The following is a 13,136-nucleotide window of genomic DNA, read 5'->3' as shown; positions in this document are numbered from 1 at the left end:
CGAGCGAAGGCGGTTTGCGCAGATGTAGGAAGTGCAGCATCTGGTTTCAAACAATGGGTGCTCACATATTTCTTTGCCGCTTCGAATAACCACTGAACGCTTGGTGGCTCAGACAGGGTGCGTCACGTCAGACGTGCCGGAAAAGGAAATTGACTGTCGTTGTTCGTGGTATGCACTATACAAATGTGATTATCTGTGAATGGCATTATTTCACGACTTGATACGTGTATAGCTATGCCGAAAACACAACATACGCAAAAGATTCTGGATTCTTGGCTTGAAAGGCCCACATTTAAAAATTGGCATCAAGTTATTGAAAGTACTACAGATCAGGGGGTCAGCTGCAATATTTGTGGTATAGTTTTTAGGAGTCACTATAGAGATGTGACGTCTCATGAGGTGTCAAAGAAGCCTCTACAAAATAAAAAGGTAAGCAAGCTTTTTTCCAAATTGATTAGCCATTCATTGATCTGTTTTACGTCTTTGACCACTCTTTGATTAAGTAGATTGTTGCAGATTGTAACTAAGCAGCCTAAAACCACTTTTAAGTCAGAGCCCATTGGGAATAGAAAAAAAGGAAGAAGCAAGACTTGCATTAAACACAGCCTTGCATACTAGTATACATAGGGTGACCATATCAATTGTTTAAAAAGGAGGACAAACGGCTTCAAAAAGGGGGACAAAGTAAGAAAAAAGAGGAAACATCAAACGGGTCAACTGCATATGTGGATACCACCCGTCAGCTTTGGACAAGTCATGTGATTGTCATTACCGGTAAAACTAGTAGTTAATTGTTACTGATGGTCAGGAGGTGGTCAACTGAGCAATATAAAATCAATGAAAAACATTGATTGTGGTGACAGTGTGGCGTCAATTGTTTTATGTCAACAACACGGAATTGTTTATAAAGTGAATAACGTAAGACCGACCATTCACCTCCCTTCATTCGACGCACTGCTACCAACATCTACCATTCAAGCAGCAGCTGACGACATGTAAATTGCACTTTAACCTTTCGAATACAAATAAATTGAATGACAATGAAACAATGAAATAAAACCATGACAGTTAATCTGTCGAGTTATTTCTTACCTTTATTGGCCACTGAGATGTTCGTTCCAGCTCCATATATCTTACATTCCGCTTCAAATTCATTTCTCCCTTTCTTAAAGCCGGATATTTGCAGGAAAGGACATCAGAAAATGTACACTTTCGTGTAGGCATAGCCAAATATTTTACGTAACACACTCGGTTAAAAATTACACTCACAAATCACACGTGCACTACAGGAAGCCAAGCCAATGCAAAGTGAAGATACGAAACGAAAAGTTTAAATAATCGATATTTGCATTCGCTTATAGGTTGATCAACGATAACATCAACGATGTGCCCCCTACTAACACCGCCTTCGTGCGTGTTTATCACAAAGGCTGTGCCAATCACAGATTTACTAAATAAAAACTAGACTGTGCATTGGCGCTAGCGTCGCGTCCCCACAATGAACGTGATAGAAGCAGCCATTAGCAGGGAAACAGTGCGTAAACATGGTTCGTTCGTGTGGTGCTTTTAATTGTAACAGTAAGAATGGAAGCAAAGACGAAGACAGAAACAATGTTACATTTCATAGATCAGTCATTTCTGGTTGTTTGTTACATTCTATTGCTTGTACATAGTATTTTCGTGGAGAAATAATACATCGTGAACGTTTGTTTTTGTTTAGGTTTCCCCTTACAAATGATTTTCTAAATCGGAAATCGATAGTTGCTACTCGGAGAGAGAACTTCCAACCGACAGCAAATCATCTGCTGTGCTCTCTTCATTTTGAAGAGAATTGTTACATGGAAAATTATGTAAATAGATGTCATCTTTAGGACGATGCTATACCGACAGTATCTGGCTTTCCAACTCATTTGAAAAAGGTATAGTGTCCTGGAAATTGTGCAATATAGGCCTAGGTTAAATAGTGTGGAAATACTGTCAGTGTGTTTAATTTTGAACGTTCCTGTTCCAGGTTACCAAGGCAAGGAAACCTTCAAAGCCAAGAAATGTTGAGATAGCAGAAAACGTGTGTGGATGTGCACGTTTCTGTTTATACCAGAGATGACAATTATTCATTTCCATCAAGCCCAAGTAAGCTGAAGGAAAAGTCCAAAAAACTTGAAGAAAAGAAGGAAGCAAAAATTGTGAAATATAAGACTAAGTTAAATACAGTGAACAAAAAGTGCAAAAGACAGACGCAGAAAATTTGCAAATTAGCAAATATTTTAGAAGAACTAAAAGCTAAAACTTAGTGAACGATAAAGTAATCTCACTTATTAGCGCTAATCACAGTGACATGTTATTGGCGATCCTAGATTGAAGCAAAAACAGATAACAGCAATATTCGGATAGATTAAACGCTTTTGCTGTAACTTTAAATTTTTATTCACCTGCTGCTTACAGGTATGTTCGCAGTAGCCTACATTTAATTTATCGCTACCACATGCAAGTACTTTGCAGAGATGGTACAATTGTGTTGAAGGTTTGCCAGGTTTTATGTCAGAAAGTTTTGACATTATAAAGGCAAGAGTTGCAAAATCATCTCATGAAGTGTTTTGTGCGTTAATGTTTGACGAAATGTCAATGAGTGTTGAGTGGGATGGAAGTGAATTTGTAGGCTATGTTAATTTTGGGTGTGTGGCAACATCAGGACTAGAGGGTGTTGAATGTAAAGAAGCATTAGTTCTTATGGCAGTAAGTGTCAACGATTATTGGAAGACCCCTACAGGATACTTCCTAACTAATCGTGTTTCTGCCTGGGAGAACAAAACAATTAGTGGAATGGCCATTACAATGTTGTATGATGTAAATGTCAGTGTGTTAGCTGCTACTTGTGATGGACTTTCCACTAATATTGCAATGGAAAAGGAGTTAGGGGCAAATATTACTGTTGAAGATATAAAACCCTATTTTTCTCATCCTGTTACAGGTGACAATTATATATAATTTTAGATCCTTGCTATATGATCAAGTTACTTAGAAATATGTTTGGTACATATAAGAATTTAGTTGATGGGAGTGGAAGGAAAGTCTCCTGACAATACATAGAAAAGCTGCATTGTACACAAGAAAGGGAGGGGCTTACTCTAGCTAACAGACTGAAATTATTGCACTTGAACTCCGCACAACAAAAAATGAAAGTGAAGTTAGCTATCCAAGTATTAAGTGCTTCAGTTAGCTCTGCACTGCAATATTTATGCTGCGATTTAAAATTAGAGGAATTTCAGGGATATGAAGAAACAACAGACTTTTGTCTCATTTTTGATCAAATATTTGATATGTTCAATTCAAAAAATCCTTTGGCTAAGGGATACAAAGCACCAATACGGGAGAGCATTAAGTGTGTTTTGGAGCCTTTTCTTGAAACAGTAGCTGGTTATTTGACATCCCTTAGAGATACATATGGGAAGCTATTAAGTAAAAGTAATAGAAAGGCAGCTATACTTGGGATATTAGCACTGTGTGAAACTATTAAAGGCGTGTATAATGATGTAATCATGACAAGAAAGATGAACTACTTGCTGATGTACAAGTTTAGCCAGAATGATCTGGAAATGTATTTTTCTTTAGTTAGATCTAGGTTAGTATGGAATAACAATCCATCCTACCTGCAGTTCAGAGCAGCATATAGGAACCTCCTCCTTTCAAATGAGATCAGACCTAAGGCAACTGCTAACTGTCAGGTTCAAAATGATGTCTTTCACCTTGGCATGGGAAAAATAATCGTGTTTCGTATGACTCAGTTGAGTTTTCAACAGCAGGATATATGACTGTACTGATGAAAGAAATGTGGAGTCTGTGTCTGACCATGATTATGTGATATTGCCAAATAATTTAACAGAGTAGACTAGTAATGTTGTTGTATATATTGCAGGTTTTGTTGTGAAACATATGGTAAAGAAATTGAATTGCAGTTCTTGTGAACATAGTTTATTCAGTGTAGAAGCAGTTCAGTTCACTGATTTGTTAAGGAGGAAAAACAATGGTGGCTTTATTATGCCATCAGCAGGAGTAATTGTGGTTTGCAGAGAAGCTGAGAAAATAATATGGCTACAGGTTGTGAAATCAACTAATGTAATTCAGAAAAGCGGTACACTCATTGAAATAATGTCACATGTTGTGCCAATAGTAATGCAGCAGGACTTATTTACTGAACTGAAGGACCATCTGAAGGAAAATATTTTCCCAAGGAATCATTTGTACATTATTGTAAAATCAGTTGTAAGGCAGTATGTTACTGTTTGTTGTCACCATATTGCAAACCCATGCAATGCAAAATTACACAAAAAAGTTATTAGACAGACACTGACAAAATCAATTTTATTTCAAAATCAGTGATGGATGAAATATGATGTTTTTAATTAAAAATACAACTGTTTAAAATTGAAAATAGCGTTGTTGTATCATTTCAGTTCTTGCATTTACCACCTGTGTATGAATAATTCAGACAGTTGTAAACTTCTTTCTTATGTATGCATACAAAATTAAATCCTGTGAACCTAATTATGCCAATGAATGTCTGTAGTGTGGTGGTGCTTCCTCACACCTCTTACCTCCTTCTAATAAACATTACATAAGTAGTATTCCATGAGATGTAGAATGAGTTTAGGAATGTGCATGTCGGTTGAAGACAGAGAAACGTCATTACATCATTGTACTAAAGTGCTAATTCTATAAACAAAATAATAAATTTAAGATTTACTGAATAGATTTCAAGGAGTTGCCACATAGAAAGTTCTTTGATTGTTTTGACCTCCAGTACTTGACATTTAATGTGCTCTGGTAAGTTTTGAAAACATGGATAGCTGACTCTTCTTAATACCTTTAGCTCTTTGCAGAGGCTCTTTTTGGTCCTAGTATTTTATTTCCTTGCTTTCACCATTTATTTAAAGTGAGAAATGTTGATAACGATAATGGGGTATTAATGGATAGTTGTCAAAATACCAATAATAGTTAGTTACAGAATATTTTTGAAGTGACACTACATCTTAATTGTGATAAACTAATATGTGATGCCTCTGAGTTGTAGGATATATTGGAAAGTAACAATTTGTTCGCAAAGCCAATTAATGCAAATGCTAAATGTAGCTGACAGAAGATTGTTCTATAGCCCAACCTGATGTCTAAATTTATACCTTATACTGTATCTAATAAACTTTCTGCTACAAAAATTGCAAGCTACGTAATGAAAAATTTGCAGTGTTAGGTTACAGACAAAGGTACTTTGTTGCATGTCAAGTACTTATGATGTATTTGCATATAAATTACTAAAAATACTAACAGGGTTAAAATACTAAGTTGAACTGAATGAAGAACTAGGCACATGATAGGTATTTAGATTTTTAATCAAATATATATTAAGTATGATTCGGAGGTAGGTCGAATAATTGCGTATAGATACTTAACATGTGCTGTCAGTTGGTGATTATACTTCGTAAATGGTAAAATATTTGGTCAAATGTTGCAAACCACTTTCAGAGGTGCTATCAGTGTTAAAAACTAATGTGCAAATGAAATTCCTACGTTATTTAAACCGATATGGGTTATTAAAGCGATATGGGTTATTACAATTAATCATACCAAAAATTGAGTGTAGACAATACTGTGCTAAACAAAAATAAGCGTGCAAAATGTACACAGTAGCCGGCAAAAAGCAAACAGGACCTGACAGAAAAATTACATGAATTAAATAATAATCGTACTGTCTGCTACTTTAAAAGTTTCACGTAATTATCTAATGCAAATAACTCGATGTAAACTCGCTCCACCTTGTCAGGAAAGAGTCTTACATTCTTAGATTTTGCGTCTCTATGCAGACGTATTTCGGAAATTAGGAACCTCCATTCACTTAAGTATACTTTCAAAATAATCTCGAATACTCAGTATTTTTTTTAAGAAACGTGTTTAATTTGTGCTTCAATTTCCTCTTGTTGCGTCTCATATACTTCAAATCACAAGACCTGTACTAGGATTCATCCCTGCAAATGGCGGCGATCAGCTGCCTCAATTGGGGGACAGTTGCCTCACTTCTTCGCTACAGTGTGGTAGGGTCTTGGTGCCAATAGTTAAAGTATTTAAGAAAAGAGCAATAGAACGGGACGAATTGTAAATTTAACTGTATTACGCTCAACTTTGTGAAAAAGCTGGACACTGAAAAAATCCGCCTGGACCCCGGACAAAGAGCTAAAAAGGAGGACATGTCCAGATTAATCCAGACGTCTGGTGAGCCTAAGTATACATGTAGTTGACCATGTGGGACAGGTAATAATCACAGTCATGAAAAAGACATCGAACTAAGTGCACCCCAGTTACAAAAAAATGTGTTAGCACTGTATTTCACTGACGTTCTAAAACAAGATTGCAGCATCAAAAGCCTGACAGATAGCCAACTAACATTTAAAAATAAATTAAAAGAATTTCTAGATGACAACTCCTTCTACTCATTGGCTGAATTTTTAGATATAAACTAAGAAAAAAAACTTAATCATTAGTGTCATGCAATATTTTGTGTAATGTAATTTCTTGTACAGACATCTTTTATTAACCTGACACGTTCCACATCATTACGAAGTGTCGTATTCATGATCTATGGAACAAGTATTAATCTAATCTAATCTAATCTAATGATCAACCATTTAGCTTATTAACTGATGAGTCTACTGATATTGCTGTACAGAAATCCTTTGGACTGATTACAGTTTATTACAGTAAATTACACTAAAAACTAGTATCTACACGCCTTGCTCTCGCTCAACTGCACGAATGTAATGCTGAAGCAATTGTCTCTACTATAAAGAAGACACTTCAACGATCTGATTTGTGACATGAAAATTGAAACAGATAGTGCCTCTGTCATGGCTGGAGTAAATAACAGAGTATTTACGAAATTAAAAGAAGAGGTACCACACCTAATTTTAGTATGTTGCTTGTGCCATTCCTTGCAACTGGCTATTTCTGCTGCTGCAAAATAATTTTTACGAAGAGATTTGGAGTTTTTAATTACAGAGACGTGGTTTAGTCGCTACTCTACCAGACAATCTCTTTACAAGGAGCTATACAAAACCAATAACGATGGACAGAAACTGTCAAAAACAGTTCAAGCACGTCATACAAGGTGGCTATCAATAGAATCCGCTCTATCAAGAATATGCACACAATGATCAGAGCTAAAAAGAAATTTTTCATCAGCTAAAGTGCGCGAAAGGTGTCACATGGCAGAGTTATTTCACGCTTTGTGTGCAAACGAGAGTAATTACGCATATATTTCATTTTTATATCCGATATTAATTGAAATAAACATAATGAGTAAAATGTTCGAATCGAAAGATACAGATCACACCAAATTCTTTGAAGAGTTGACCAACCTGATAGATATGCTTCTTAGCAAAGTTACCTTATCTGCAAATAAAGTTAATATTTTTACTAGAAATATTCGTGATTTCTTCGATCGAAGATGTTTAGCGCAGATTCCGCTTTAAAAGGCAGTTGCTTGAAATGAGAGAAAAAGTATAACCATGGCAAGGCAAAGAAATGTTGCGTAATTGGTGCATAACATTTATAGCAAGTCTAATTGAAGAACTAAAAAACATGTTGGCAGAAAATTTGAAATTGATGAAAAAATTCTGGGATAAGTGTTGAACAAGCACTTAACCACAACAAAGAAAATCTAATTGATAATGGATCAGTTCAATAGAAGTGTAGAATTTATAGCAAGAGTGGATGATCAGTGGTGACAATTTCATTTGTTGAACTGGTATGAAACCAAAGACACAAAAAATTTTGGAATGAAATATTGCGTTTTAAGAATGCTCAAGGGGAATCCACATTTGAGGAATTAGTGACTTTTGCGATTACTCTCCTAATACTGCCTCATTCCAACGCCGATGTTGAGAGACTATGTATCAGTATGAATGTCAGAAAAAACAAGCAGAGGAATAGAATGAAGTTAAATCTTTTAATTGCTGTATTACGAATACACTGCAGTTTAAGGTTGGAAGGAAAATGCTGTAACGAATATGAAATTCCGATATACATTGTACAAAATTCAGTACCAAATAATCATACCAGTTACAAACTGATGATGATGATGATGATGCACACAAAAATGATTCACCTGAAGAAGGCGAATTCATTTAAATGATTAGCTCCTGTTACAGAGCTCTTTATATGCTCCCGATCTTGATTTGCTGATTGATTTATTGTATGTTCATTTAATGATTGTGAAGATTTTATTTAATAATAATAGATACTAATTACTAATATACTTACTGTTTTCGTTTGTAATTTATTGGACATTTTAGCGATTATGGGAGTTGGGGTATTTTTGTTAGTGGTTTTATGTTGTTTTTTTGGACTTGAAACACGTGAGGAGCTCAGTTTAACTGTTGGCAACACTGGTAACGACTTAACGAAAGTGTCGTTACTTTTTATTGCAGGTAACAAGTTTTGTTGTAAGTATCATAAGACAGGGTAATATCGTCCTTTAGTTTAAAAAATCGCGACATTTGTTCAGAAATTAAATCTTCTCAACAATGTACATATGAAATGACTGAATTATAATTTTAGTGCTGTTATTGCAATTTAATACCTGCTCATTTATTCACAACATTTTTATAAGAAAATATGCACTGGTACACAACAATGAGTAGGTTACAGTCAAGTGAAACGTCACTTATGAATAGCATGCAGTCTCCAATGTTACATTTAGTTTCACATGTCTCTACAACATGGAGAAGGAAGCTGACACAAGCATGCTTTGGCTGGATTATGCTGACATTGTTGAATTTTTGACTTCAGATGGAAGTAAATAATTCCTGTCGTTGCAGATAATGCGTCGATGGGAAAAGAGTGCAAAGCTAATGGAGCTTCACAGCGAACTTAAAAAAATGTGCATGTTGATTTTCTGCTTGCTGTTAGCATTAGGCCTTTAAATAAAAATGTGATGGATAACATTGTTTTATTCAAATAGGGAACATTCTCAGCATTATAAATACAGTAAACTTTCCACAATGCAGCTCATCACTATCTGACCTCTGTTCTACTGGGAAACTTAATTAATATCATAATAATACTTCTCCATGATAAAGTAATGGTTAATTTACTGTATGTACTGTACTTTTCACAGTCTCAAGGAAACAGGCGCCAGCTACAATGCTGTGTGGCCTTTCAAAATGTCTTATGTTTCTTTTGTGCTTCTGACACATCTGAAGTTATAGTTGTAATGTACCAAACATGCTCTATTGTTAATCTTAAATCAATTATTGGAACCACTCTTTAACAAAAAATCCTTAGAAGTCCTGTTCTAGCACTTACAAACAACAATGACCATATGTAAAAATCAGCTCTGTTGACAACCCTGTGTTCTTTCTTTCTTCAGCTGTATATCAGACACCTAAAGTACATGCATTGTAAAATTGTTGTTTTGTGCTGTCGTCTGTGTTTTACTTAAAGATTCCAAAATGGGTGATAAATGAAAAATATTGTAGTGACTGTGAATGGAAAACTGATTTCCGCAATGTTGCCAAAAAGATTCAAAAATGGGTGATAAACGAAAAAAATTGTAGTGACTATGGATAGAAAACTGAATGCTATAACTACTAAAATTTTTGTTTTGGAGTTAGGGGTAGGAAAAAGTACTGCTGTGGGCTGGAAGAAAAATCGAGGAGAACTTCAGAAGCTGTGTACTTCCCAAGCTAGTGGAAATGGAATAAAATAAGAAAGGCTACGTTGAGATGGAAGCATGGAGAAGTTGAGGAATATTTATTTTTGTTGCATGAATATTGAAAAGAAAAGGTATGCTGATTGTAGGACCTATAGTGCAGCAAAAAGCACTATCATTTCAGTGGCAGGTAAAAGGAGAAGATTTACAATTTCTTTTGGCCTGTGATGGATGGCTGGTTAGGTGGAAGAAACCATTTGGCATTCCCCAGGTTGCAATTAGTGTAGAGGTTTTATCTGCTGACAAAGAGTCTGTGTCATTGTTTAAAGGTGATCTTTCGAAGTTAATAGATGGCAAGGGAATTTCTGGTGACCAATTTTACAACTGTGGAGGGAGTGGAGTAAATAACAAGATGCTCTCTACAAAAAGTTTGATTCAAAAGAGGAAGCTCTGACATCCAGGTACAATAAAAGTAAGGAACAAGTTCCCATATTCGCTTGTGGTAATACAACTGGCAACCACAAGCTGAAGCTTACATTAAAAGGGAAAACACAGAAATCTAGAGCTTTCAAAAAGAAAGCATGAATGAATCCAGTAATCTTTAAAACCTCGTTCCCAAATTAATATTTACCAGTTGTAGAGAAATATTTGAAAGACAACAGTTTACTGAAGAACACTCCACTCCTTCTTGGCAACACACATTTACATCCTGGCAGTGCCAAACTCACAGATGGAGATATCAAAGCCTTATTTTTACCACCAAACATGACTGCTTTTTGCCAGCCAATGGACCATGGGATACTGAAGAAAAAGTATCGTTGTTGTTGATACCAGTGATTGATAATTAAGAAGACTGTGTAACCATTCTGAAGGGAATTGACCTACCGAACTATGGGAAGCAATTCAAAACACATGACTTGTACAGTCTTGGAAAATTAATTTAGACCATGAAGGTGGACATTTCAACTTTGAATACAAATGAGAAATTGAACTCAATGATATCATTTCGTTGCTCAAAAATTTACTTGGCTGTATGTCGATGCAGAGGACATCTCAGGACATATGACAAAAATTGAAGTTGAACAATAAACTGACAATGACATTGCAGAAATGGTGATGCAGAGGGAAGTAACACAAAATTAGGAGCCAAATTTAGATGACAGAAGAAATCTCATCCAACATTGGAAAGGATTCAAAATGACTAAGGCAGTGCTGCATTACATTATTGATAAGGAGAAAGCAATTCCAAATGATACAATCTGTTTGCATAAGAGAAGGAAGACTGCAATATGGAAGATGTCTAAAGGAGGGAAACATATATCAAAGACTTTTTTAAAACCTAAATCAGTAAGTGACATTTTTTTGTTAGTCCTGGATTTTCACATGCACATAATCATACGTTTGTGCCTTCCAGTGGAGATCATTATATGTTTCCTGCAATAATTTGTGAGGGATACAAGATGTACATAACAAACACTGGCTCTGATCAGACATACAGGTTGGCACCTACAAGTGTAGTGATGTTGCAGTTATGCCTAGTCCCATGTAGTGCTCTCCCTTTAACATTCGAAAAGGACAATGCTGAGAGTCTGTAGTTGACTAGTTTGAGCACTAGTAGGGTGTCCGTAGCGACATGTTGTGTAGATTTTCGAGTAGTTCTTGTTTTCTGTTCTTTATTGACTTATTAGTTTCGGTAGCTTGACTCAAAGTAAAAAAAATGAGTCTTCTGATATTGTTTGTGGAATTTATTTACTGAATGAAAGTATTTGAGAAAATGGAAGAGCATGAAGAAACATATATTTCCCCTGTGCCATGTGGGTCAGGTTTCCAAACAACCCTAATAAGAAATTTATTGACAATAGAAACAATGCAACAGAAAAAGGCAACTGAGTTTTGGCGGAAAAGTGAATCCATAATCGACAGTGTCTATCAATATTTAAAACATCTTGTAGACAATGATGGTGGAATGTTAACATCTACATGCACACACATTAGGAAAGGTAGACACAATCAGCAGTGAAGATATCAATAAATGTAATCATATGTTACTGAAAAAAAAACACTGTAAGGAAACAAAGTCTTGAATCTCCCAGGAAATGTCAAACAACACAGCTCTTTAACCAAACTAAATGAGTTTAACAAAGACACCCTAATGCGTAAAATTTATGAATTTTACGACAAATTTTTACAAATTGAGAAAAAAGTTAATTGAAAAAATAAATTTTACTGGATCTGCTAGATCTGTGAGATGCATATTGATCTGCTAGATCTGTGTGACGCATATTCAATGATATAGGATTTAAATACAAGCATTAGAATGATGGTAGACAATTTTTACCTGACTGCAACATTATAGTGGCCCCTAGAATTAAATTTTTGCGGGCAAACTTCAGGTGGCATATTCTACTTGGATGAAACTTGAGTTAGTCAAAACCATTTGTTAAAGTACACCTGGCTGAGTTCTGGCCAAAGTGGGGGCCTTCAGATACCTGTTGGAAAAGAGGCCAGGTTATTTGTTGTGCATGTGCAGTCTGTGAATACTGGAAGTAAATTAGTTTAGGAAGTAAATTAGTTTATAGATACAGCAAACTAAACAAGTCAGAAGAGCTAAGTTTGACCAGTTATGCATTATAGTTAGTTTGCTAACCTGCTTGAAATTCCAGTAGTTATATTTTTTACACAAGTATACACTTTTGTCACTGATTTACTAGCGTTTGCACTTCATATAAACAGACAATAGCCAATGTTATCTACAGTAATTTTATACACTGTAGAATGAAAATATTGAATTGAATGGCTAATCTTTTAAAATATTTTTAAATTCAAATAATGTACACACAAATTGCTTACACAACAATATGACGGACATGGCATAAATCAACATTTCACTGCAGAAACATAGATATATTTGTGTTGACCAAAGAATAAATTATTACAATGAGTAATGGAGGTGCATGTGACTACCAAGTGCATCTGACTCATGATCTGGCAAAACCACACTAACAGCCACCTGCCAGTATGCCTGACCAGAGCTATAGCATGTATTATGTAAGAAGTAAGAAAATGTAAATAAAATTAGTTTTCTGTATAAGAAATGTTTGTTTTGAGTGGTACACCTGGGATCAGAAGAGAGAATGAATAGACCTCTGATCTATATGGGATTTTTATTAACCAGATTGACCTTCAGTCCCATTAGGCTGGGCAGTGAAGAGACTATACAGACTTAAAAAAGCTAATATATTCAATTCTCACTTTCGTTTAGACCAAAAATCCACATTCCCTAAAAGAAACTGAGGAAAACAAAGTACAAGGCTCGAAAAGGAAGTGCAGCAGTACCACAATGGGTCAATGTCAAAACAAACAACACTTAACTCTTGGAACAACCCTTCAGCTTCACAATATGTAACCGAAAGTACAGCTGACAAAGCAGTAATGAACT

The sequence above is a fragment of the Schistocerca gregaria genome, chromosome 5, assembly GCF_023897955.1.
Source record: "Schistocerca gregaria isolate iqSchGreg1 chromosome 5, iqSchGreg1.2, whole genome shotgun sequence".
Lineage (NCBI taxonomy): Eukaryota > Metazoa > Arthropoda > Insecta > Orthoptera > Acrididae > Schistocerca > Schistocerca gregaria.
This window is presented reverse-complemented; position numbering follows the sequence as displayed.